The following is a 26,602-nucleotide window of genomic DNA, read 5'->3' on the forward strand; positions in this document are numbered from 1 at the left end:
TAGCGGGACCTAGATGCCCATATTGGCTCCTACATATTCTACGAAGATCTTTATCGGTCAGACCGCATAACAACATACGTTGTTCCCTTTGTCATTGGTATGTTACTTGCCCGAGATTTGATCGTTTGTGTCTCAATACCTAGTTCAATCTCGTTACCGACAAGTCTCTTTACTCGTTCTGTAATACATCATCCCGCAACTAACTCATTAGTTGCAATGCTTGCAAGGCTTATAGTGATGTGCATTACCGAGTGGGCCCAGAGATACCTCTCCGACAATCGGAGTGACAAATCCTAATCTCGAAATACGCCAACCCAACAAGTACCTTTGGAGACACCTGTAGAGCACCTTTATAATCACCCAGTTACGTTGTGATGTTTGGTGGCACACAAAGTGTTCCTCCGGTAAACGGGAGTTGCATAATCTCATAGTCATAGGAACATGTATAAGTCATGAATAAAGCAATAGGTACAAACTAAACGATCATGTTCTCCTAGATGGCTTCTTCTCTCTCTTTGGTTCTCAATACCATGTTCTCCTAGATGTTCATGGAGATCTATTTGATGTAATACTTTTTGTGGTGTGTTTGCCGAGATCCGATGAATTGTGGATTTATGATCATCTTATCTATGAATATTATTTGAATCTCCTCCGAATTCTTTTATGCATGTTTTTATATCTTTGTAATCCTCTTTGAACTATTGGTTTGGTTTGGCCAACTAGATTGATTTTTCTGGCAATGGGAGAAGTGATTAGCTTTGGGTTCAATCTTGCGGTTTCCTTTCCCAGTGACAGTAGGGGCAGCAAGGCATGTATTGTATTGTTGCCATCGAGGATAAAAAGATGGGGTTTTCATCATACTGCTTGACTTAGTTCCTCTACATCATGTCATCTTACTTAGTGCATTACTCCGTTCTTGACGAACTTAATGCTCTAGATGCATGCTAGATAGCGGTCGATGTGTGGAGTAATAGTAGTTGATGCAGAATCGTTTTGCTCTACTTGACACGGACGTGATGCCTATATTCATGATCATTGCCTTAGATATCGTCATTACTTTGCGCTTTTCTATCAATTGCTCGACAGTAATTTGTTCACCCACCGTATTATTTTCTAACTTGAGAGAAGCCTCTAGTAAAACCTATGGCTCCAGGTGAGGGTGTTCTGGACTAAGGGGTCCCCGGGAGTCCCATCTCTTGGATATGGTCCGGACTATTGGGCCGTGAAGATACAAAGACCGAAGACTCTACCCGTGTCTGGATGGGACTCTCCTTGGCGTGGAAGGCAAGCTTGGCAGTCAACTATGAAGATTCCTTTCTCTGTAACCGACCTTGTGTAACCCTAGATCCCTCCTGTGTCTATATAACCCGGAGGGCTAGGTCCGTAAATAGATCCGGATAATCATAGCTAGACTAGACTTTTACGGTTTAGCCATTACGATCTCATGGTAGATCAACTCTTGTAATACTCATATTCATCAAGATCAATCAAGCAGGAAGTAGGTATTACCTCCATAGAGAGGGCCCGAACCTGGGTAAACATTGTGTCCCCTGTCTCTTGTTACCATCGATCCTAGATGCACAGTTCGGTACCCCCTACCCGAGATCCTCCGGTTTTGACACCGACATTGGTGCTTTCATTGAGAGTTCCACTGTGCCGTCCTCAAAAAGGTTTGATGGCTCCTTCAATCATCTACAATGATGTTGTCCAAGGGGAAGTCTTCCTCCCCGGATAGATCTTCGTGTTCGACGGCTTCGCACTGCGGGCCAACTCGCTTGGCCATTTGGAGCAGATCAAAAGCTACGCTCCTGGCCACCAGGTCAGATTCGGGATCTTGAACTATGTCGCAGATATCCGTGGAGACTTGATCTTCGATGGATTCGAGACCATGGCAGCCGCTCCCAGCCACCACGATGAACATGACTTAGATCTGTCATCGGGCCATACATAGGAAATTGCACCTGAAACCGCTCTAGCCTTATATCCGGGGCAGGTCGTGCCATCCGAGGATAGGAAGCTCAACCCCGCCATGGAAGCCGCAGACTCCACGGCGTTGGAGCCGCACACAAACTTAACTTCAAGTAACATCCGTGCCATCGGAGCTACGGACTCGTTTCTGGCTATAAGTTCCGAACTATGTGTGTCCATGCATGTCGAGAATGATCGGTCATCGATCGCCAAATTCAGCGCTATGGACATCTTCCGGCACTCACCCTTGGGTGACGTGCTAAACTCGTTAAGAGCACTATCTTTAGCGGGAGGCTCAGAGCCGGATTGTTTCCGGTTCTAACCGGAAGCTGGTGATGGATAATTTTACTTCCCACCCACCACCCACTTCATAGCCACTGTCGAAGACTTAACTGACATGCTCGATTACGGCTCCGAAGACATCGACGGTATGGACGATGATCCTGAAGAAGAAGAGGCCCAGAACCCGTCGTTCACCGAACGTTGGACGGCCACCTCCTCGTATGATGTATACATGGTGGATGCAACAAAGGAGAATAGCGGTGACGACAAGAAAGATCCAGTTGAGGATAAACCCTCTGAGATACAATCAAAGAGCCGGCGTCAGCGGCACCGCTCAAAGTCATGCCGCAGTAAAGACAGCAACACCGGCACAGGAGAAGATAACACTCTGGAGGGTGCCAAAGACAACGAAGACCCCATTGACGCAGCTACTGAACAAGATGAATGGGAAGATGGGCAGGTTAGCCCTGGTAAACAGGCCACGCACGAAGACTCAGAGGGCGGTAATTATCTTCCGCTCTCCGAGGATGAGGTGAGCCTCGGCACCGAGGATTTCATCGTGCCTGAGGAACCTCTTGAGGAGGAGCGCTTCAAGCGCCAGCTAATATCCACTGCAAGGAGCCTGAAAAAGAAGCAGCAGCAGCTTCAAGCTGACCAAGATCTGCTCAACGATAAATGGACTGATGTCCTAGAAACCGAAGAATATAGCCTCAAGAGCCCAGCCAAAAGCTACCCGAAGCGCAAATTGCTACCTCGGTTCGACGACGAGGCGCCGGAACACATACCACCATCGCGCAATACGGCTGACCGACCACCACGTGGTTGGGATAAAATGACAAATCAAGCCGAACACCAGCCCGCCCCGCCTCATCACAAAGGCAGAGGTAAATCAGCTCACGGTCATACATATGACCTTCGCTAGGACCTGAACAATAAAGTAGGACATACCAGATCGATCTACGGATCGCGAGGACGTGCCCCGACACGCGATGACAGCCATCTATTCAGACGTGACAAACCTATTCATGCGCGGGCTGAAAGCCGCAGACGGACTCCATTAAAGCTACGTCGCGATATGGCCCGACATAGAGGCGCCGCACACCCTCATTGCTTCACCGACGAAGTCATGGAACATGAATTCCCAGAAGGGTTCAAACCCATGAATATAGAATCATACGATGGAACCACAGACCCCGCAATATGGATCGAAGACTTCATTCTTCATATTCATATGGCCCGCGGCGATGACCTTTATGCCATTGAATACCTCCCCCTTAAACTCAAAGGACCAGCCCGGCACTGGTTGAACAGCCTGCCCGAAAATTCCATCGGCAGCTGGGAGGACTTGGAAGAAGCCTTCCTTGATAACTTCCAAGGTACATATGTTCAACCTCCGGACGCTGATGACTTAAGCCATATAGTTCAGCAGCCCGGAGAGTCCGCCAGGAAATTCTAGACTAGGTTCTTAACTAAACAGAACCAGATCGTCGACTGTCCGGATGCCGAAGCCCTAGCGGCCTTTAAGCACAGCATCCGCGACGAATGGCTCGCCCTCCATCTCGGCCGAGAGAAGCCAAAGTCCATGGCGGCCCTCACGGCACTCATGACCCGCTTTTGTGTGGGCAAGGATAGTTGGCTGGCCCGTAGCAAAAGCAATGCAAACGACGCCGGCACCCCTAAAGCTAAAAATAGCAACAAGTCTTGACGCAACAGATACAAGCATCGAAATAACAATGCCAACACTGAGGATACGTCGGTTAATGCCAGATTCAGTGGCTCTAAGTCCGGACAACGGAACAAGCCATTCAAAAAGAACATTTCGGGCCCATCTAGCTTGGACCACATACTTGATCGTCCGTGCCAGATTCACGGCACCCCATACAAACCACCCAATCATACCAACAGAGATTGTTGCGTTTTTAAACAGGCCGACAAGTTAAATGCTGAAAACAAGTATAAGGGATCACAAAGCGAAGACGACGACGAGGAGCCCCGGCCACCGAACACAGGGGGACAGAAGAAGTTCCCCCTCGGGTCAAAACAGTGAACATGATATACGCTACCCACATCCCCAAGAGGGAGAGCAAGCGTGCGCTCAGGGACGTCTACGGGATAGAGCCAGGCGCCCCAAAATTTAATCCATGGTCGTCATGCCCGATCACTTTTGATCGCCGGGATCATCCAACCAGTATCCTTCATGGCAGTTCAGCCGCACTGGTCCTGGACCCAATAATTGATGGGTTCCACCTGACGCGAGTCATGATGGATGGTGGCAGCAGCCTCAACTTTCTCTATCAGGATACAATGCGCAAAATGGGCATTAACCCATCGCAGATCAAGCCCACAAATACTACCTTTAAAGGAGTCATACCGGGCGTAGAGGCCCGCTCCACGGGCTCAATCACACTAGAGGTTATCTTCGGATCTCCGGACAACTTCCGAAGTGAGGAGTTAATCTTCGATATCGTCCCCTTTCGCAGCGGCTACCACGCACTGCTCGGACGAACCGCATTTGTTCGATTCAATGCGGTGCCACACTACGCTTATCTCAAGATCAAGATGCCCGGACCACGTGGCATCATAATAGTCAATGGAAACACGAAACGCTCCCTCCGTACCGAGGAGCACACCACTGCCTTAGCGGTAGAGGTACAGGGCGGCCTTTTCAAGCAGAAACTCAATTCGGCGGCCGATCCCCCGGACACTGTCAAGAGAGTCCGAACCATTCTGCAGAAGGATAGCTCAGCTCGGCGGGAGCTCGAATAACAATTTGGCCTCCGTCTGAGTCCTGACCAAGTGTCGGCAATTGTACCACGCGTACATAATTATGCACTAAAAATACCATCTACACGGATGGAGGCATAATCAGCTTGTGATCCTCAATACGGCTCGACCGCCCCGGACACACATAATTTCACTATTTCTTTTTTTCCTTTTTATAGGCCTCTTCTGGCGGCTTGACCATCAATTATTTTCGAAGGATAAAAACACCAAGGCAACAAGAAGCATGGATGTACTGGGGAATCTTTATGTGGTTTCTTTTACGATCCCTTTTACCTATTTTCAGGACCCACACGCAGCTCTCCCTTGGTTAAGGCATAGTAAATAGCCTTCTGCTTATTGCATTATTTGTATAAATGTGCTTTAACGCACCAATGAAATTATAATAGAAGCAGTTTGCGGCCCAAATTTTACAGCCCTAACTTACCACTTGTTCTTCTTTTGTTTCCTTTTTGTCTTTTCTTTTCTGGTAATTTTATCATATAACACCCGTACACTTTGGTGCCTTTCAATTTGCCAGGGGCTTCATAGCGCCCCACAATATGGCAACAAAAGTCCTAACACTTTTACAGTACAGTTCGACACCCCGAATTTAGCACTATATGCATCGCCTCCGAATCATGTCTTTGGTCAATAGTTGGGTTGCCCGGCTCCTGTGCTTACTACCTTACGCTCTGCTATATCGGCTAGGGTAGTAAAGGGAGAACTACTGCGATTGTGCCCTGGTTTACCCAAGTGAGCACCTCAGTAGAGAAAGCCGAAAACTGACTGTCATGATATGGCGCGAGCCGGTCTGCTCTTCGGAGGTCTCAAATCCTTAGAGATTTCTTCCGCATTACGTGATGGATTGGTACTTACCCGATCAAGTGTTTACAGCATCCTAGTCCGGATACTAGGGGATGTGCCTATATTTCTATTTGTCAAACTCCTATGGCTAAGTGAGGGTGCTAAAGTTGTATAGTCCGATTGCCTGGTTCATCACGCTAAACACGTCCTTCAAGGACCAAACAATTGGAGCAAGCGTGTTTAGATTACATCACAAACACCCCCGTATTTCCTACGTGGGGGCAGAAGCCGACGACTTGCCAACTCTCAGATTTCACATAACACGGCCGCACAGGAGGAGAATTTTTTTAACAAAACAAAACATTACATAGAGATTTTGTTCCATCATACAAGGCAAAGACAACATGAATGTATTCATTAGAAAATAATGTCTTGTGAACATTGCGTTGCTACAATCCGAGACCCCTCCAGGACATATGCAAAATACCGCTTGGGCGTGCGGTGCTCCTTGCCCTCTGGCGGCCCCTCGGTCGTCAGCTTGACGGCGTCCATCTTCGCCCACCACACCTTGACACGGGCGAAAGTCATGCGTGCACCTTCAATGCAGGCCGACCGCTTGACGACGTCCAGCCGAGGACAAGCGCTCACCAGCCGCTTCACAAGACCGAAGTAGCTGCTGGGCATAGCTTCAGCAGGCCACAGCCGGATTATCAAATCTTCATGGCCAGTTCAGCCACCCTATGCAGCTCAACCAACTGTTTTAGCTGATCGGTGAAGGGCACAGGATGCTCTGGCGCCAAGTATTGCAACCAGAATAGTTTCTTTACTGAGCTCCCTTCTTCGGCTCAGAAGAACTCCGCGGCGTCGGGCACACTACGCCGCAGATCTGCAAATGCCCCTGGAGAACTCTGAATTCGGGTTAGTAGGAAATATTTCTTCTTCACATACTTGCTCTACATACTAAATGCCTTACCCGCTGTGACCTTCTTGGCCTCCTGGATCTCCTGGAGGGCACCCTGGGCTTCAACCCGGGCCGCTTCTGCGCTTTGGCGAGCCTTTGAGAGTTTGGCCTCTCGAGCCGAAACATCTCCCTCCAAAGCCTCATACTTCTTCACAACATCTTGGAGCTCTTGTTGGACCTCGTTCAGCCGGGTCTTCAGCTTCTTGCGAGCGGCCTGCTCCTTGACAGCTTTCCCCTCGGCTTCGGCCAGGGCCTTTTTAAGGGCTGCGACCTCGGTCATCTCTCCTACACATATCATAACACTACGGTCAGTATACATCATTTATTCTTTCTGAATACACAGTGAGTCAATACATACCTTGCTGGTCTTCCAGCTGCTTCCTCGCATGGCCGAGCTCCTCTTCGGCGCGCTCCAGTCTCTGCTTTAGTCCGGAGACTTCGGCGGTGTGAGCAGTCGCGGCCAGCAGTGACGCCTGCTTATTCACATCAAATAGAGTTTTGGTTAGTTTCCTGCAAACTTTAATTGATCCTCTGTCCGGCTTTTCTTTCTGAACACCGGACAGTGTCTCAAGGGCTACTGTCTATATTGGGATTTTCTTGGTTAATGCCTCTTACCTCAAAACCCGTCAGCAGGCCGCTGCAGGCCGCTGCAGGCTTTGGTCAGTCCGCTCTTGATGGACTGAACCTTCTCAATCACCGTACCCATAAGGATGCGGTGTTCTTCCACAATGGAAGCGCCTCGTAGCACTCCCAGGAGATTATCTAGTGCCTCTGGTTGAATAGAGGTCACCGGTGGGACAGGCACACCCCCATCTCCCGAAGGAGGTTGTTCACCGGATTCCGGAGCTGCATGGGTCTCCGGAATCGTATTTGGCTGGGGGCTGAACTAATCGAGGCCCCCAGTCGCCATGGGGATCTGCTCCCCCATGTGTCAGGAAGTCGAGGTTTTGCCTCCTGGCGCCACCATGACAGCCTCCTGAACCTCTCCCTAGCCGGGGAAGGCCCTTTTGGACAGCACCTCGTCATCTCCCTTGGCCTTGGGAGAGTGAGAGGTCGGCCATGTCTCGCTGGCCATTGCCTTTGACTCCAACGAGCCTCTTGATGAGGATCGCTGGGAGCTGTCATGGGCCGGGCTGTGATGTCTACTACACAACCTTCTTCTTGTAGACATTGTTGGGCCTCCAAGTGCAGAGGTTTGTAGGATAAAAGAAAATTTCCCTCAAGTGGATGACCTAAGGTTTATCAATCTGTAGGAGGCGTAAAGCAACCTTGCAACCAAATAACAAAGAGTCTCTTGTGTCCCCAACACACCCAATACAATGGTAAATTGTATAGGTGCACTAGTTCGGCGAAGAGATGGTGATACAAGTGGTATATGGATAGTAGATAAAGGTTTTTGTAATCCGAAAATATAAAAACAGCAAGGTAACTAATGATAAAAGTGAGCACAAACGGTATTGCATTGCGTTGAAACAAGGCATAGGGTTCATACTTTCACTAGTGCAAGTCCTCTCAACAATAATAACGTAATTGGATCATAAAACTATCCCTCAACATGCAACAAAGAGCCACTCCAAAGTCACTAATAGCGGAGAACAAACAAAGAGATTATGGTAGGGTACGAAACCACCTCAAAGTTATCCTTTCGGATCGATCTATTCAAGAGTCCGTAGTAAAATAACACGAAGCTATTCTTTCCGTTCAATCTATCATATAGTTCGTACTAGAATAACACCTTAAGACACAAATCAACCAAAACCCTAATGTCACCTAGATACTCCAATGTCACCTCAAGTATCTGTGGGTATGATTCTATGATATGCATCACACAATCTCAGATTCATCTATTCAAACCAACACAAAGAACTTCAAAGAGTGCCCCAAAGTTTCTACCGGAGAGTCAAGATGAAAACGTGTGCCAACCCCTATGCATAGGTTCATGGGAGGAACCCGCAAGTTGATCACCAAAACATACATCAAGTGAATCAATAGAATAACCCATTGTCACCACGGTTATCCCACGCAAGACATACATCAAGTGTTCTCAAATCCTTAAAGACTCAATATGATAAGATAACTTCAAAGGGAAAACTCAATCCATTACAAGAGAGTAGAGGGGGAGAAACATCATAAGATCCAACTATAATAGCAAAGCTCACGATACATCAAGATCGTACCACCTCAAGAACACGAGAGAGAGATCAAACACATCGCTACTAGTACATACCCTCAGCCCCGAGGGAGAACTACTCCCTCCTCATCACGGAGAGCGCCGGGATGATGAAGATGGCCACCGGAGAGGGATTCCCCCTCCGGCAGGGTGCCGGAACGGGTCTAGATTGGTTTTTGGAGGCTACGGAGGCTTCTGGCGGCGGAACTCCCGATCTATTGTGATCCTCGATGTTTTTAGGGTATATGGGTATATATGGGAGGAAGAAGTATGTCGGTGGACCTCCGGGCTGTCCACGAGGCAGGGGGTGCTCCCAGGGGGGTGGGCGCGCCCCCCACCCTTGTGGGCAGCCCGGGACTCTCCTGGTCCAACTCCGATTCTCCGTGGGCTTCTTCTGGTCCAAAAATAAGTTCCGTGAAGTTTCAGGTCAATGGGACTCCGTTTGATTTTCCTTTTCTGCGATACTCTAAAACAAGGGGAAAACGGAAACTTGCACTGGGCTCTGGGTTAATAGGTTAGTCCAAAAAATAATATAAAAGTGTATAATAAAGCCCATAAACATCCAAAACAGATAATATAATAGCATGGAACAATCAAAAATTATAGATACGTTGGAGATGTATCAGCATCCCCAAGCTTAATTCCTGCTCGTCCTCGAGTAGGTAAATGATAAAACATAATCTTTGATGTGGAATGCTACCTAACATATTCATCATGTATTTGTCTTTATTGTAGCAAGAATATTCAGATCCATAAGATTCAAGACAAAAGTTTAATATTGACATAAAAATAATAATACTTCAAGCATACTAACTAAGCAATCATGTCTTCTCAAAATAACATGGCCAAAGAAAGTTCATCCCTACAAAATCATATAGTTTGGTCATGCTCCATTTTCGTCACACAAGAATGCTCTCATCATGCACAACCCCGATGACAAGCCAAGCAATTGTTTCATACTTTAGTAATCTCAAACTTTTTTCAACTTTCACGCAATACATGAGCGTGAGCCATGGATATAGCACTATGGGTGGAATAGAACAGTGGTTGTGGAGAAGACAAAAAGGAAGAAGATAGTCTCACATCAACTAGGCGTATCAACGGGCTATGGAGATGCCCATCAATAGATATCAATGTGAGTGAGTAGGGATTGCCATGCAACGGATGCGCTGGAGCTATAAGTATATGAAAGCTCAACAAAAGAAACTAAGTGGGTGTGCATCCAACTTGCTTGCTCACGAAGACCTAGGGCACTTGAGGAGGCCCATTGTTGGAATATACAAGCCAAGTTCTATAATGAAAATTTCCTACTAGTATATGAAAGTGACAAAACAAGAGACTCTATATCATGAAGATCATGGTGCTACTTTGAAGCACAAGTGTGGAAAAAGGATAGTAGCATTGTCCCTTTTATTTAATTTTATTTTTTTATTTGGCCTTTCCTTTTTTTATTTGGCCTTTCTTTTTTTTGGCCTTTCCTTTTTTATTTGGCCTTTTTTTGGGGATAATGCTCTATTAATGATGATCATCACACTTCTATTTATTTACAACTCAATGATTACAACTCGATACTAGAACAAAGTATGACTCTATATGAATGCCTCCGGCGGTATACCGGGATGTGCAATGACTCATGAGTGACATGTATGAAAGGATTATGAATAGTGGCTTTGCCACAAATATGATGTCGCCTACATGATCATGCAAAGCAATATGACAATGATGATGTGTGTCATAATAAACGGAACGGTGGAAAGTTGCATGGCAATATATCTCGGAATGGCTATGGAAATGCCATAATAGGTAGGTATGGTGGCTGTTTTGAGGAAGATATAAGGAGGTTTATGTGTGATAGAGTGTATCATATCACGGGGTTTGGATGCACCGGCGAAGCGAAGTTTGCACCAATTCTCAATGTGAGAAAGGGCAATGCACGATACCGAAGAGGCTAGCAATGATGGAAGGGTAAGAGTGCATATAATCCATGGACTCAACATTAGTCATAAATAACTCACATACTTATTATAAAAATCTACAAGTCATCAAAAACCAAGCACTACACGCATGCTCCTAGGGGATAGATTGGTAGGAAAATACCATTGCTCGTCCCCGACCGCCACTCATAAGGAGGACAATCAAAGAACACCTCATGTTTCAAATTTGTTACATAACGTTTACCATACGTGCATGCTACGGGACTTGCAAACTTCAACACAAGTATTCCTCAAATTCACAACTACCCAACTATCACAACTTTGATATCAGTATCTCCATATCTCAAAACAATCATCAAGTATCAAACTTCTCATAGTATTCAATGCACTTTATATGAAAGTTTTTATTATACCCATCTTGGATGCCCATCATATTAGGACTAGTTTCATAACCAAAGCAAACTACCATGCTGTTCTAAAGACTCTCAAAATAATATAAGTCAAGCATGAGAGTTCATATATTTCTTTAAAATAAAACCACCACCGTGCTCTAGAAAGATATAAGTGAAGCACTAGAGCAACAACAAACTACTCTGAAATATATAAGTGAAGATCAATGAGTAGTCGAATAATTATGCAAATATATGAAGACTTTATAACATTAAAGAATTTCACATCTTGGTATTTTATTCAAACAGCAAGCAAATCCTATAAAAATAAATTGACGCTCCAAGAAAAACACATATCATGTGGTAAATAAAAATATAGCTCCAAGTAAAGTTACCGATAGAAGTAGACGAAAGAGGGGATGCCTTCCAAGGCATCCCCAAGCTTTGGCTTTTAGGTGTCCTTAGATTATATTGGGGGTGCCATGGGCATCCTCAAGTGTAGGCTCTTGCCACTCCTTGTTCCATAATCCATCAAATCTTTACCCAAAACTTCAAAACTTCACAACACAAAACTTAAAGTAGAAAATCTCGTGAGCTCTGTTAGCGAAAGAAAACAAAAGACCACTTCAATATACTGTAATGAACTCATTCTTTATTTATATTGGTTTTAAACCTACTGTATTCCAACTTATCTATGGTTTATAAACTCTTTTACTAGCCATAGATTCATTAAAATAAGTAAACAACACATGAAAAACAGAATCTGTCAAAAACAGAACAGTCTATAGTAATCTGTAACTAACACAAACTTGTGGAACTCATAAAATTCTAAAATACATTTCTGGACGTGAGGAATTTATATATTAATCATCTGCAAAAAGAATTAACTAAACAGAACTCTCCAATAAAAAATGGCAGCAATTCTCATGAGCGCTAAAGTTTCTGTTTTTTTACAGGAAGTTCAACAAGACTTTCCCCAAGTCATCCCAACGGTTCTACTTGACACAAACACTAATTAAAGACATAAAACCACATCTAAACAGAGGCTAGATGAATTATTTATTAATAAACAGGAACAAAAAGCAAGGAACTAAAATAAAATTGGGTTGCCTCCCAACAAGCGCTATCGTTTAATGCCCCTAGCTAGGCATGATGATTTCAATGATGCTCACATAAAGGATAAGAATTGAAACATAAAGAGAGCATCGTGAAGAATATGACTAGCGCATTTAATTCTAACCCTCTTCCTATGCATAGGTATTTTGTGAGCAAACAACTTGTGGGAATAAGAATCAATTAGCATAGGAGGGCAAAACAAGCATAACTTCAAAACTTTAAGCACATAGAGAGGAAACTTGATGTTATTGCAATTCCTACAAGCATATGTTCCTCCCTCATAATAATTTTAAGTAGCATCATGAATTAATTAAACAATATAACCAGCACCTAAAGCATTCTTTTCATGATCTACAAGCATAGAAAATTTACTACTCTCCACATAAGCAAGATTCTTCTCCTTCGGAATAGTGGGAGTATCATAAGAGACTCGAATACTATAAATTGTTTCCACATTAAAAGAGTAATGTTTGGAAAAAGGGTAATCATAATCATGGCAAGTTTTATAAATATAATCATCACTACTTTTTATAGCATATGAATCATCACAATAATTATCATAAATAACAACTTTGTTCTCATCATAATCGATTGAAACCTCTTCCAAGATAGTGGAATCATTACTAAATAAAGTCATGACCTCTCCAAATCCACTTTCATAATTATCATAATAAGATTCAACATCTTCCAAAATAGTGGGATCATTACTTCCTAAAGTTGACACTCTTCCAAACCCACTTTCGTCAGTATAATCATCATAAGTAGGAGGCATGCTATCATCATTATAAATTTGCATATCAAAACTTGGGAGACTAAAAATATCGTCTTCATTAAACATAGCTTCCCCAAGCTTGGGACAAACATTAATTGCAGAAAATATATTCTCAAAAACATCATATTCATCAAACATAGCATCCCCAAGCTTCGGCCTTTTCATATCATAAGCATAATCACTCTCATATTAATAGTATGGATAGCACCAATAGTATAGCAATTATAATATTCTTCCAAGCAAGTGCCAAAAAGACTTTCAAGATCATAAGAAGTATCATTATCTTCCACAATTATATTTTCATGAGGCATAATAGTAATAGGAGCAGCATTATTTGGGAGAGATATCTTTTTACCTCTCTTCCTTTTTCTTTTCTTCTTCTTCACCACATCATGTGTGGGTTCAATCCTCTTTTTGGAGCTCCTTATTAATGAGATTGGTTGAATAGGAGGCTCCTCCTCGTTACCTCATTCATCATAAGAAATAATAGGAGGGTATTGGGAAGTCTCTTCCCATTAATTAGTATTCTCTTCATCTTCTATTTGTTTTATTTTCTTTATGTAATTGGCAATATAAGGGTTTTCAATGCAATTCACCACACAATACATATAAATTTCCTCTAGATCAAAATAAAGAAATTTATCGAGATTAAATTTTGGAATACCCTCAGTTATACGTTTCATTTCTTCATAACCCAAAAGAAGACTAAGCTTTTATGATGCTCAAGGGTAATCAAGTTATCACAATTTTTGGACACGACTTGATCATGAAACAAATAGCATTGGAGCTTTAAATGACCATGTTCATTGCAAAGTTCACAAGGATGGTGATAAATATTGAATCTTTCAGCACAAACATCTAGCCTTTCTTGCAACAATTTAGTTTCTAAATGCTTATACCTCTTGCAATATCTATCTTCCCTATTTGGTGTGTACTTGCAAACCCAATGCACTCCACAAAAATTGACATGTTTATAGGAGACATTTTCATCATAACTAATGCAATCATCATTAGTACTATGAATATTTAAGGAGTTCATACTAACAACATTGCAATCATGCTCATCGTTCAAAGATTTAGTGCCAAACATTTTAATGCATTCTTCTTCTAACACTTTGGCACAATTTTCCTTTCCATCATACTCACGAAAGATATTAAAAAGATGAAGCGTATGAGGCAAACTTAATTCCATTTTTTAATTTTCTTTTATAAACTAATCTAGTGATAAAACAAGAAACTAAAAGATTTGATTGCAAGATCTAAAGATATACCTTCAAGCACTCACCTCCCCGGCAATGGCGCCAGAAAAGAGCTTGATGTGTATTACACAACCTTCTTCTTATAGACGTTTTTGGGCCTCCAAGTGTAGAGGTTTGTAGGACAGTAGCAAATTTCCCTCAAGTGGATGACCTAAGGTTTATCAATCCGTAGGAGGCGTAGGATGAAGATGGTCTCTCTCAAGCAACCCTGCAACCAAATAACAAAGAGTCTCTTGTGTCCCCAACACACCCAATACAATGGTAAATTGTGTAGGTGCACTAGTTCGGCGAAGAGATGGTGATACAAGTGGTATATGGATAGTAGATAAAGGTTTTTGTAATCTGAAAATATAAAAACAGCAAGGTAACTAATGATAAAAGTGAGCACAAACGGTATTGCAATGCGTTGAAACAAGGCCTAGGGTTCATACTTTCACTAGTGCAAGTCCTCTCAACAATAATAACATAACTGGATCATAAAACTATCACTCAACATGCAACAAAGAGTCACTCCAAAGTCACTAATAGCGGAGAACAAACGAAGAGATTATGGTAGGGTACGAAACCACCTCAAAGTTATCCTTTCTGATCGATCTATTCAAGAGTCCGTAGTAAAATAACACGAAGCTATTCTTTCCGTTCAATCTATCGTAGAGTTCGTACTAGAATAACATCTTAAGACACAAATCAACCAAAACCCTAATGTGACCTAGATAATCCAATGTCACCTCAAGTATCCGTGGGTATGATTATACGATATGCATCACACAATCTCAGATTCATCTATTGAAACCAACACAAAGAACTTCAAAGAGTGCCCCAAAGTTTCTACCGGAGAGTCAAGACGAAAGCGTGTGCCAACCCCTATGCATAGGTTCATGGGCGGAACCCGCAAGTTGATCACCAAAACATACATCAAGTGAATCAATAGAATAACCCATTGTCACCACGGTTATCCCATGCAAGACATACATAAAGTGTTCTCAAATCCTTAAAGACTCAATCTGATAGGATAACTTCAAAGGGAAAACTCAATCCATTACAAGAGAGTAGAGGGGGAGAAACATCATAAGATCCAACTATAATAGCAAAGCTCGCGATACATCAAGATCGTACCACCTCAAGAACATGAGAGAGAGAGATCAAACACATAGCTACAAGTACATACCCACAGCCCCAAGGGAGAACTACTCCCTCCTCATCATGGAGAGCGCTGGGATGATGAAGATGGCCAGCGGAGAGGGATTCCCCCTCCGGTAGGGTGCCGGAACGGGGCTAGATTGGTTTTTGGTGGGTACAAAGGCTTCTGGCGGCGGAACTCCCGATCTATTGTGCTCCTCGAAGTTTTTAGGGTATATTAGTATATATGGGAGGAAGAAGTACGTCGGTGGACCTCCGGGCTGTCCACGAGGCAGGGGGCGCGCCCAGGGGGGTGGACGCGCCCCCAACCCTCGTGGGCAGCCCGGGACTCTCCTGGTCCAACTCCGATACTCCGTGGGCTTCTTCTAGTCCAAAAATAAGTTCCGTGAAGTTTCAGGTCAATTGGACTTTGTTTGATTTTGCGTTTCTGCGATACTCTAAAACAAGGGAAAAACATAAACTGGCACTGGGCTCTGGGTTAATAGGTTAGTCCCAAAAATAATATTAAAGTGTATAATAAAGCCCATAAACATGCAAAACAGATAATATAATAGCATGGAACAATCAAAAATTATTGATACGTTGGAGACGTATCAGACTGCAATAACATGATTAAGCCATATTAAACACCATAAGGTGGAGAGGACAGATAAATGGACGTGTACGGGTTCTTAGTACTCACGATGCGGCTAGGGGCTTGTTCCGGGGGCGTCGCTCCGGACTGCTGTCAACGTCCCACGCAAAGCTGCCCGCGAGAGGGCCCTTCCCCTTCTTGGGCGCCTCCACCTCTAGATTTGTGGAGGCCGCCCTCTTCTTCCTCCCCTCATCAGGGGGAGAGTCGCTCTCCTCCTCTTCCTCATCGTCGTCATCTTCGGCGGTGGAGGAGCGGGTCTTTTCTTCGGACGTCGCGTCCGAAGCTCCCTTGCGGCGGGGGCCACTTCGAACCTCCTTGGCCTTCCCCTTGGCCTTCTTCTCCAGCGCCTTATAGGGCGTTGGTACCAGCATCTTCGCTAGACGCGGGATGACTAGTTCCTCAGGCAGCGGAGCCGGACACTGGATCTGCTTCGCCCTCTCCATCCATTCCTGAAGAAGAAATGGTAACAAAAGCTCATACATCATCCTTGAAACAAGAAAGTAGAGGATGCGTTAAAAATCATACCTCATTGGCGAGGTGGTTAATGTCGTGCCCGCGGTCCGAGTCTGTGGCCGGCGGTGTGTCGTTACCCTTGAAGAGCAACTTCCAAGTGTCTTCATGAGTGGTTTTGAAGAGCCTCTTCAGGGTATGGTGCTTCTTCGGGTTGAACTCCCATAAAGGGCGACTTCAGCTTTGGCATGGGAGGACCCGGCGAACCAGCATCACCTGGATTATGTCGATGAGCTTGATGTCTTTATCCACCATACTTTGAATGCGAGTTTGCAGCACTATCAGCTCATCTGACGAGGACCAATTTGGGCCCTTCTCAACCCAGGAGGTAAGTCACATTGGAGCACCAGAGTTGAATTCGGCAGCCGCGGCCCAGGTGGCATCGCGGGGTTCTGTGATGTAGAACCACTGTTTCTGCCATTCCTTGATAGTTTCCACGAAAGTGCCTTTTGGCCAGGAGACATTGGTCAGCTTGCTCACCATGGCGCCTCCGCACTCCGCGTGCTGGCCATCCACCACCTTCGGCTTCACATTGAAGACCTTGAGCCACAACCCAAAGTGGGATTGGATGCGGAGGAAGGCCTCACACACGATGATGAACGCTGAGATGTTAAGGAAGGAGTTCGGGGCTAGATCATGGAAGTCTAGCCCGTAATAGAACATCAGCCCGTGGACAAAAGGGTGGAGTGGAAACCCTAGCCCGCAGAGGAAATGAGGGATGAATACCACCCTCTCGTTGGGCTTCATTGTGGGGACGACTTGCCCCTAGGTTGGAAGACAGTGGGCGATTTCCTTCGCCAGATACCCGGCCGCCCGAAGCTCGGTGATGTCCTTCTCCTTGACAAAGGAGGCCATCCACTTTCCTTGACCTCTGGATCCGGACATGGTTGAGTGCTTGCTTGAGTGGGGAAAAGATGAGAACTTGGGTGCTAGAGCTCAAGGGTGGAAGGGCAGAGAAAGAGAGAGAAGGCGTGGGAGAAGAAGGGGAATCCCTACACCCTTATAAAGGCAGTGAATATCGAACGCCTCCCCACTCGCCCTAAAACTCGCCTATTCCCATGGGCTGTGTAAATGACATGGTTGGGTTACCCACACCCATATTGATAAGAATCCCACGATAAGGGGACATGATCTCTGCTTTGGCAAGACGTGCCAATGGAAACCGCATCTCGAAACGCGGAACGACAGACAAAAACGGTTCAATATAATGGCCGGACAGACGTGATGTCATCTTGTGAAGAATTGTCAGCAGATGGGGACTCGTGAAATATTATCTTCCCTGTAGTCGTGTGTGGTACTAGTGTTACAGATTCGGACACCTTCATTTTATCCGAAGACTATCTTGGAGTATTCGGAAAGTGGAACCCGCCTTGCAATGCCGAAGACAATCTGCGTGCCGGACACATCATCATTGAAGCCTGGTTCAGGGGCTACTGAGGGAGTCCTGGACTAAGGGGTCCTCGGGCGTCCGACCTCTTGGATATGGGCCGGACTATTGGTCCGTGAAGATACGAAGACCAAAGACTCTACCCGTGTCTGGAAGGGATCTCCTTGGCATGGAAGGCAAGCTTGGTGATCAACTATGAAGATTCCTTTCTCTGTAAATGACCTTGTGTAACCCTAGATCCCTCCTGTGTCTATATAAACCGGAGGGCTAGGTCCGTAGATAGATCCGGATAATCATAGCCAGACTATACTTTTAGGGTTTAGCCATTACGATCTTGTGGTAGATCAACTCTTGTAGTACTCATATTCATCAAGATTAATCAAGCAAGAAGTAGGGCCTGAACCTGGGTAAACATTGTGTCCCCCGTCTCCTGTTACCATCGATCCTAGACGCACAGTTCGGGACCCCCTACCCGAGATCCGCCGGTTTTGACACCGACACCAGGGTCTATTTTCCATCATATAAGTTTCCGATCTACAATGTTAGTTACCGATTTACTCTTTTTGCAATCTTTTACTTTCCGATCTATAAACCAAAAATACCAAAAATATTTACTTTATCGTTTATCTATCTCTATTAGATCTCACTTTTGCAAGTAACCGTGAAGGGATTGACAACCACTTTATCGCGTTGGGTGCCAGTTGTTTTATTATTTGTGCAGGTATTCGGTGATTTCTGCGTTGTCTCCTACTGGATTGACACATTGGTTCTCAAACTGAGGGAAGTATTTATCTCTACTTTGTTGCATCACCCTTTCCGCTTCAAGGGAAAAAACAATGCAAGCTCAAGAAGTAGCAGTATGATTAGTGTACAATCAAATCGAGGGCGTTACAAGTTGGTATCAGAGGCAACTGCCTCTAGAAATCCCCCTTCCAAACTCCTTGGCCGAAATTGAGTCTAGTCATTAAAAAAACTTTTACTAACATGGCTGTGTGGCTTACAGGCCCACGCCGCCATTGGGTGGTATTAGGATCTTTTATTCCTCATCTATACTATGGGATTCTGATCTTTCTTCTACTCGAGTTAAATGATTTTACTAATTCTAACTCTAGGTTCTCGTACCACTTCTTGCGGAGAGCCCCTTCATTACATATGATCAACTACTCACCTGAAGATTCCGAAGATACTCTTCAATGTTCCCTTGAGACTTTGTGCCCATTTCTTTTGTAATTCTCTACCACCAATATATCCCTATTGATAAATACATACATATGTCGTTCTTATTTTTATTCCTAGCTGCTCTTGTTATTACAAGATGCATCGAATTATTCTCCCACTTTTTACGAATCCCTTGTGCCACTGCCTTACAGTTCCTTGCCACATGAATACCCCTACGAAGAATTCTTCACACTTATCGAGGAATTGTTCATCCCTAGTTGTTCATATGATTCACAAGATACATATAAATACTATCCGATCTTCCGGTAATCCTCTGCCAACTATTGCTCTATAAATACTTGTCTGCTCGCATTATGGTTATGTCCCATATGTCTAGCAATATTCATTAGTATCCTTTGTCATTATCATTTCGAGTCCCTTGATTTGATATGTTCTCGCAATCCTCAATTAGATCCTAGAATTCATCCTTCCAGCTCACACGTCATTTTGAACAGTAGCTGGTTCTCGACCAATCAAATTGTCGTCGATTGTACCCCTAAGGCTATTCAACTTATCTAGCCCAAATCAGAGCGCTGCTTTTGATCCCTTGAATTGGAATTCATAATTCCTTTGCAACTGAGCTTTGAACTAGTCAGTTGTTTCTATAATCCAATGCCTTTGCATTGTTTCTTCCTCTGATTGTGCTAGTGCTCGCATTAGCTTTGTTATGAACCGTCGGGTCCTTTGTTGAATTATCATCCGACAGTGTCCTTCGTACCCAAAAATATCGAGAAGTTCTTTCCCTGATCCATAATGCCATTGATAAATCTCTGTTTTGGACCACCATGCTTTGCTCTCGAGCTGGTGATATTTACTCTTGAAGCTTGTGGTATATGTTTCTAAGATGCCCCGATGGGTTGAACCTATGCCTTCCTTAATCTGTGTGAACCCAAAATTTCACGGTCCATACTCCTCTGGTAATTCACCAGGTAGGTTTTCACACTCAAATCATTTTTAATAGAGCGGTGAATATATGGTCATGCATTGGAGAAGTGGGAGTCGGCCTTGAACTTGGTGTTCATGCCCATGGACAAGATGTAGCCCCTATCATTGAAGCTCTCGTAAAAATACTCCCTCCTTGTTATAAGTTCATCTTGTATCTGTGGTTTGATAATTTACAAATGTGGTTCCGACCATATTGCTCTCCTTTGCTTCCATTTCTGAGACAAGTTTACACACTCGTCTTCTGCAGATAAATACATTAGTTCAACCTTTATTCTGCTCTACCTTCGAGTATTACCCCCAGGAATCTCAAGGATATCACGCCATTGCATTATATGTTATGAATTTCTGATGAACTAGTACCTTTCTGATGAACCGAGAACACCAAAGAGTGAATCGAATCCACATTGTGATTCAGTACTCCAAGACTTTGTTATTGGGAAGTTTAATTCTCCATCACGTCATTCCTAGCCTGGTCGTCTATATCATTATCGTCTAATTTTAACTGCGCTACCTGGTCCTTATTCCCGGAGCACAAATTTCGACGATGAGCTAAGCTTACATCAATCTTCCTCGTCATATCGTTTCATCTCATATAGCAAGCTTGATTCTAAGCTTATGTCGTATTCGTGGTTGCAATAATCTTCTGCTTCATCAGTTCTTTTGCTTGATGTGGTCACTGTTTGAATGCATCTTCATGGAGCCTCTCAACAAAATTTGCTGTGATCATCATCAATATTTTGACTCCTTCCAGGATATCAATTGAATCCATGATGAGAAATACCATCCTTAGACCTTGATGGTTTTTGTTATCATCGACAACGTTATTGCCCTCCCTCCAACACAAACTTGTTCATGTTTGGTGTAGTACCTTGAGTTCCTTTTTATCTATCTTGTGATATGTTCTACCTTGGAGTATTACCATCTTTTATGTCAGGGATCTCATGGGAATTTCACCACCTCTGAATAATTCTTGATACAAGTGATACTTATCAACATCACCATTCTTTTCCTGATCACCGTGTTGTTTCTAACCTCCAACAAATGGACAGTGATGTGTAATTCCAAAACTTCTAGCAACCCTATTGCTTGAAGTTAATGGTTGATAGCTTGATTCTTAGCCTACTAGTTATTGAATCCCCATTCTAACATTGATCATGCTACATTAGCCCATAGTTTGGGTGCACCTTTCAACCAATGTCTAATTATGTATGTTTTCCTTGAGCATGCATCATTATATCATTTGACCTAACAAATGTTATCTCCTTGTTCACATAATTGTGGAAATCCATCTTTTTGGAAATCTCGAGGAATTGTCGTTGAGTGCATCAGCCACCCCCTCATCCTCTCCTTCGATTAATGACGAACTCTTGTTCGGAACTTGCTTCCATAGTTCATTTCCTGAGAATCTTACAATGTCGTCTCGTCAATTGTGTTGCACCTTTTCTTCTCAAGCATCCTGAGTCTGAGGTATCCTGACACCAATCAGATCTGAATCTCGGTCAGATATGGTGGTTGAAACATATTTCCAAGAGTTATAACAGTGGTCTTTATAAGACCCGGTAAGGTGATGTCATGCCTAGCACACCTGGGCGGAGGACCTGTTGTTATAGTATCCTTTTTAGCAAGTTTAGCCATTCTTCCATGAAGAAATTGTAAGACTTATTCTATAAGTTGTTCCTGATGGATCCTTTGTGAATCCAAAGTCTGATCTTTACCAAATGACCATGTCAATGCTATCTCGAAGCATGTCTATGGTACTCCGATTTTCAATAAGAACATTTGTAGCACAATGCTAAATTTTCTTTATCATTTATCCTAACACCGTTGTATGGGTAATATCATGAAATTCCTCCTTCCTTACTGCAATGGTTTTCTACTTTCTATCATGTCATGGATATCATGCTCCACTTGTCCTTGGGAAGGATATACCACTTAAATATGTGTGTATACTCATTTTCCTTTCCATTGTTCTGTTTAAACCTAATAATCACTTTTCCTTTCCATTGGTTTGTTTAACCCTTCTTGTGATCTATATTATATAAGCAGTAATATTTCCCTGCTTATGTAAACACCTCGTTGTACCACTCTATCAGTAAGACCCTGTTACTTTTGTTGATGACATTTCGGTAACCACCGATGGATGAGAACTTTGCCTATTGGTCCGCCTCGTTCAACGAGAAGGAAAATGGTTCTGTTTGTCCCTCACCCTTGGTACCGATGTTGTTGCTAACATAACTGACGGGCTACCCTCCGACATGCCTTGCTATCATGACCGTGCAAGATGTCACCGCTCCTTCTACCTTTATCCCATATGGTGGGCCCATAACCCATAGTTCCACAGGATCGAAACCTGACTCTCCTGTACACCCCCGGTTTCCAAAGTTATTCCTCGCGCGTGGCCTCGTATATAATTCAGGAACCACCTCCCGAAAGGTCATCAATTATGGTATCAGACACAATACTTATTCCCATTGCTTTGAACCCTTTTCACACTGTGTTTTAGGCAACAAATGATTGCCTATCCGCTCAAAACTTCTCATGGTACCTTCTTACTTCGCTCTCGATATTTTCTTAAGTTTCGATTCGAGAGTTACTTTCCACCACCTTCCCTGATGTTATCGACCAGATAGTAAACCTTGCAGAGGCCCATTCTCCCGGAATACCCACCCTTTATTCTTTCATAAGTACGATGGAGTTCCCGAAGAAAGGATGCCGACTTCATCATGATGACTTGAGGCAGAGAAATGAAGACATCAAAGTAATGGATCGACCTCTTCAAGAAGAGCAACCAAGACCGAGAAGATTCGTTAGAATCTCGCAACCAGATATTTCCTCCTTACTCCACCTCTTAAAATCTCGGGACGAGATTTCTTGTAGTGGAGTAGAATTGATGCCTGGATAGTTAAGCTATACTAACCCTCTGCGAATGTTGCCACGTCACCACGATTACTGTTGTTAATCTTGTGACGATTCAAAAACTGATTCAAATTCAAATTCAAAATCAAGTCAAACAATAAAAGTTTTCAAATGTCAAATCTAAAATGTTCAAAATGTACAAATAAATCGTTGGTAAAATTGGTGGAGAAACCAATTTGTTATAAGATATTTAAATACTCTAAAATAAATAAAACAATAGCTAAAACAATTAAATAGCCTGCCACTTCGCTAGTCAGGTCAGCCCAGCCGGCTCACCCCACACCCCATATCCCCTCCTGTCGGCGGAAACCCTAGACCGAATCCCCACTCGCCCCTACTTCCCCTCCCCCACACCCCTCTCCTCCCTCTTCCCCCCCTGATTGGATTGGGGTGATCGACCCCATCGCGCCTGGCTCCACCTCGCTAGAGCCCCGCCGTCCGCCCTGCCGTCTCCATCGCCCGTACCCCGACGCCGCCCGCTCCGCCCCGCTGTCGCCAACCACCGTCGCTGTTTGGATCGCCCATCGCCTCGCGTCACCGACCTCCTCCCCGAAGGCCTCCGTCGAGCCTCGCCGCCTCGTCGCGCCAGCCCTGACTCCTCCCCGAGCCCACTTCCCTCCTTGTCCAATCCCCTGTGAGTTGTGCCCCTCCTCCCGCTCTCTGCCTCCCATACCATTCGTCGCGCCCGATGCGGCCTTGTGAGCTGCTGCTCGCCCACGGCCACCCCGCCGTGCTTGCCGCCCCCGCCTTGGCCTCGCCCCGCACCACCAGGCCGCGCACGCCTCCCCTTGCCTCTGCTGCTCACCCTCTCGCACGGCCGCCCCTGCCCTCACAAGCGCACGTGCGCTGGCACCTCCACGGTGCCATGCACCACTACCCCCTGCACGCCACTGCACCCTCCCCCCGGGTGCCTCGCCGCTGCCACGCTCGCCCGTGCCCATGCACCGGCCACCCCGCACGCGCCGCTGCTCGCCCACACCCCGCCATCACCGCTGGCTACTGCAACCGACGCCCACCACTGCTCCGCCCTACTTGGCCTCACCGACGGCCACGGCCCCGCCTTGCTTGTGCGCGCCCGCACCCCCCCCCCACGCGCGCCCGCCTTCGCCTCCCACGCGTGCTCACCGGAGCCCGCAGCCTCCAGTGACCGCGCCGCCCACCCGCTCTCCCGGCCGTCGGTGCCCCGCCGGGTTTGGTCACTCGCCGCGCCTGGTTCTGTCTCGGCCGGCACCCACACCCACCAGCCTGTGCCCGTTAAGGCCCCCTGGCCAATGACACACGAGGCCCACCCCACCCATAACGTTAAAAAGAAAATAAAAATTAAAAACTAATTAATTGTTAATTAATTAACTTAATTAATTTTGTTAGTTAACTAATTAAACCTAATTAACCTGCTAATAAAACTAACTACTGTTAATCAGGTCTACCAGTCATTGACAGATGGGACCCACCCGTCAGTTGACTGGTTAACAGTCAACTTTGACCACGGACGTCATGCTGACATCATAATTGCATTATCTAAATTAATTGATTCTGTTAATTCTAAAAATGAATTAAAACTTTGAAAAATAATATAAAATAAATCGTATATCGGATGAAAATACTTTGTACAAGAAAGTTGCTCAGAACGATGAGAAGAATCCAAATACACGGTACGTTCGTCCGCTACACGTCCCTAGCATAGCGAACAGGCAACCGTCCCCCTTCGGTTCGACTGTCTGAAAACGTCAAACACTCGGAATACTTTCCCGGATGTTTCCCCCCTTTGCGGGTATCACCTAATACCGCATTAGGTCACACCCAGCACCGTTATATGTCATGCCATGCATCTGTTTGCATTGTATTCATTGTTTCTTCCTCCTCTTCTCTCTGGTAGACTACGAGACTGACGCGGCTGCTGCCCTGATTGACTACGGTGTTGACGAACCCTCCTTCTTGCTAGAGCAACCAAGCAAGCCAACCCCCTTGTGCATCCCCATATCTCCTACTCTTTGCCTCTACTGCTTGCATTAGAGTAGTGTTGCTGTTTCATTGGTTTGATCCTATACTGCTACATAGCCTGTCCTTGTTACTACTGTTGATACCTTTACCTGCAATCCTAAATGCTTAGTATAGGTTGCTAGTTTACCATTAGTGGCCTTACACTCTTTTCCGTCTGCCATGCTATACTACTAGGCCGTGATCACTTCGGGAGGTGATCACGGGTACTTATACTATATACTTTTACATTACCTATGTTACTGTTCAGAGATGGGGCTGAAGGGGCAGGTGGTTCCACCCAGGTAGTGGTGGGCCTGGGTTCTTGGCAACCACCTGATGGTTACTTTGTGGCGGAGCGACATGGTGGGTTGCGACCACCTAGGAGACAGGTGGGCCTAGTCCCTGGTCGGCGCTCGCGGATACTTCAAATAACACGCTTAACGAGATCTGGATATTTGATCTGAGTTCGGCCACTGGCCTATACGCACTAACTAACTACGCGGGAACAGTTATGGGCACTCGACACCGTGGTATCAGCCGAAGCCATCTTGACGTCAGTGACTGAGCGACGCGCGCGGGTTGGACTGGAACGCCTGCTCTTGTATAAGGGGGGCTAGGTCTGCTCACCGGCCACGTACGCAACGTGTAGGTGTGCAATGGAAGATGGGCCCAGTCCCCTGCGCGCTTAGGATTTAGACCAGCATGCTGACCTCTTTGTTGTGCCTAGGTAGGGCTGCAACGTGTTGATCTTCCGAGGCTGGGCATGACCCAGGAAAGTGTGTATGGCCAAATGGATCGAGCGTGTTGGGTAATATGGTGCACCCCTGCAGGGAAGTTTATCTATTCGAATAGTCATGTCCCTCAGTAAAAGGATGACTCGGAGTTGTATTCTGACCTGACGACAACTAGAACTAGATACTTAATATAACACACCTCTTACAAGTTCCAGAGACAACTCGGTGATTGCTTTCCCACAGGGCAATGAGGGGAGGATCGCCAGGTAGGATTATGCTATACGCTGATACTTGGTTAACTTACTAGCTACTCTCTTCTATATGCTCCAAGATGGAGGCTGCCAGAAGCGTAGTCTTTGATAGGACTAGCTTGCCCCCTCTTATTCTGGCATTCTATAGTTCTGTCCACATACACTACCCATTTCATTGATACCAATACATATGTATTGTAGATCCTTGCTTGCGAGTACTTTGGATGAGTACTCACGGTTGCTTTGCTCCCCCTTTTCCCCCTTTCTATACCCGGTTGCTATGACCAGATGTTGTAGCCCAGGAGCCAGACGCCACCGTCGATGATGACCCCTACTACACCGAGGGTTCCTACTACTATGTGCAAGCCGCCGACGACCATGAGTAGTTCTGGAGGGTCCCAGGCAGAAGGCCTCGCCTTTTCGATCATTGATACTTTTGTGATAGACTTCTTAAGGCAAACTTGTTTAA

Source organism: Triticum urartu, chromosome 5, assembly GCF_003073215.2.
Source record: "Triticum urartu cultivar G1812 chromosome 5, Tu2.1, whole genome shotgun sequence".
NCBI classification, from domain to species: Eukaryota; Viridiplantae; Streptophyta; class Magnoliopsida; order Poales; family Poaceae; genus Triticum; species Triticum urartu.